This window comes from Physeter macrocephalus, chromosome 14, assembly GCF_002837175.3.
Source record: "Physeter macrocephalus isolate SW-GA chromosome 14, ASM283717v5, whole genome shotgun sequence".
NCBI lineage: Eukaryota > Metazoa > Chordata > Mammalia > Artiodactyla > Physeteridae > Physeter > Physeter macrocephalus.
Window position 1 is genome coordinate 104,934,479 of NC_041227.1, and position 3,181 is coordinate 104,937,659.

A 3,181-nucleotide genomic window follows, 5' to 3' on the forward strand; every position below is an offset into this window, starting at 1 on the left:
GAAGTGAGAGAGTGGCATGGACATATATACACTACCAAATGTAAAATAGATAGCTAGTGGGAAGCAGCTGCATGGCACAGGGAGATCAGCTTGGTGCTTTGTGGCCACCTAGAGGGGTGGGATAGGGAGGGTGAGAGGGAGACGCAAGAGGGAGGGAATATGGGGATATATGTATACGTATAGCTGATTCACTTTGTTATACAGCAGAAACTAACACAACACTGTAAAGCAATTATACTCCAATAAAGATGTTAAAAATAATTTATATATAAAAAAAGGACAATGTACATAACTTAATTAAAATACTCTGTTGCTAAAAAATGCTAACCATCATCTGAGCCTTCAGTGGGTTGTAATCTTTTTGCTGGTGGAGGGTCTTGCCTCAATGTTGATGGCTGCTAAATGGTCAGGGTGGTGTTTGCTGCAGGCTGGAGTAACTGTGTCAATTTCTTAAAATTAGACAAAAATGAAGTTTGCCATTTTTTCTCCCTTTTGTGAATGATTTCTCTGTAGCATGCAATGCTGCTTGATAGTATTTTACTCACAGTAGAAATTCTTTCAAAACTGGAGTCAATCCTCTCAAACCCTCCCACTGCTTTATCTACTAAGTTTATGTAACATTCTAAATCTCTTGTTGTCATTTCAACAATTTTCCCAACATCTTCACCAGGCATAGACTGCATCTCAAGAAACAGCTTTCTTTGCTTATCTGTAAGAAACAACTCTTCATCCATTAAAGTTTTATCATGAGATTACAGCAATTCACTCTCATCTTCAGACTCCATTTCTAATTCTTGTGCTCTTGCTATTTCCACCACATCCGCAGTTACTTCATGCACTGAAGTCTTGAACCCCTCCAAGTCATCCATCAGGGTTGGAATCAAATTCTTCTAAACTCCTGCTAATGTTGATTTTGTGACCTCTTCCCATGAGTCATGTATTCTCTCAATGGCATCTAGAATGATTAATCCTTTCCAGAAGATTTTCAATTTAGTTTGCCCAGATCCACCAAAGGAATCACTATCTATGGCTATAGAAATAAAGCGATAGCCTTACAAAATGTGTTTCTTAAACAATAAGACTTGAAAGGGGAATTTACTCCTTGATCCATGGGCTGCAGAATGGATGCTGTGTTAGCAGGCATGAAAACAACATTAGTCTCATTGTACATCTTCATCAGAACTTTTGGATGACAAGGTGCATTGTTAGTGAGCAGTAATATTTTGAAAGAAATCTTTTTTATTTTTTTCCCTGAACAGTAGGTCTCAACAGTGGGCTTAAAATATTCAGTAACCCATGTTGTAAACAGATGTGCTGTCATCCAAGCTTTGTTATTCCATTTATAGAGCACAGGCAGAATAGATTTAGCATAATTTTTAAGGGCCCTAGGACTTTCAGAATGGTAAATGAGCATTGGCTTTAACTTATAGTCACCAGCTTGCATTAGCCACTAACAAGAATCAGCCTGTCCTTTGAAGCTTTGAAGCCAGGCACTGACTTCTCCTCTCTAGCTATAAAAGTCCTAGATGGTATCTTATTCTAATCAAAGGTTGTTTCATTTACATGGAAAATCTGTTGTTTAGCATAGCCACCTTCATTAATGATCTTAGCTAAATCTTCTGGATAACTTGCTGCAGCTTCTACATCAGCACTGGCTTCTTCACCTTGCACTTTAATGTTATGAAGATAGCTTCTTTCCTTAAACCTCATGAACAATCCTCTTCTAGCTTCAAACTTTTCTGTGTCTTCCTCACCTCTCTCAGACTGCACAGAATTGAAGAGAGTTAGGGCCTTGCTCTGGATTAGGCTTTGGCTTACAGAAATGTTGTGGCTGGTTTGATCTTCTCTCCAGACCACTAAAACTTTTTCCGTATCAACAATACAGCTGTTTTGCTTTCTTATCATTCATGTGTTTACCGGAATAGCACTTTTAATTTTCTTCAAGAACTTTTCCTTTGCATTCACAACTTGGCTAACTGTTCAGTGCAAGAGGCCTAGCTTTTGGCCTATCTTGGCTTTCAACATACCTTTCTAACTAAACATAATCCTTTATAGCTTTTGATTTAAAGTGAGAGATGTGCGACTCTTCCTTTCACTTGAACGCTTAGAGGCCATTGTGGGGTTATTAATTGGCCTAATTTCAATATTGTTGTGTCTCAGGGAATAGGGAGGTCTAAGGAGAGGGAGAGAGACATGGGTCAGTGGAGCAGTCAGAACACACGTAACTTTTACCAAACTGTTATAAGTTCGTCATCTTATCTGGGTGCTGTTCCTGGTGCCCCAAAACAATTACAGTAGTAACATCAAAGATCACTGATCACAGATCACCATAACAAATATAATAATAGTGAAAAAGTTTGACATATTGTGAGAATTACCAAAATGTGACCTGAGACATGAAGTGAGCAATCACTGTTGAAAATGGCACCGATGGACTTGTTCAATGCAGGGTTGCCACAGACCTTCAATTTGTAAAATATGCAATATGTACGAAGTGCAATAAAGTGAAATGCAATAAAATGAAGCCTGCCTATATTAAAATCAATTTCATCTGTTTCTTTTTACTTAAAAAAAAAATGTGGCCGCTGGGAAATTTTGAGCTATGTGACATGATGATCTTTCTACTGGGCAGCACTGTTGTAGTCTGAAGCAATGTGATAAAAAAGCTTATCTGCAGGGTTTGAATCTTAGCTTTGCCACTGACAAATTGGGCAAGACACTGTCTCTCTGGGCTATATTTTCCTCCTCTATGAAATGGGTTTGATGTGATAATGATTCCTACCCCACCTCCCTCTGGGAATCACTACCAGCATCAAAGGTTTGTGACTGTGAAATGCAGCACAAATGTTCTTTGATCAGCATCAGCTGCAGCAGCAACAGACAGCATCACTGTCACAACCACCACCTCCATCACCACCACCACAACCATCACCATCATCACCACCATCACCACCCCCATCACCATCATCAATACCATCACCACCATCACCACCACCACCATCACCACCACCATCAGCATCATCACCACCAACACCACCACCATCATCACCACCACCATCACCACCATCATCATCATCACCACCACCACCATCATCATCACCAACATCACCAACATCACCATCATGACCACCATGACCACCACCACCATCATCACCACCACCTTCATCACCATAATCAACAC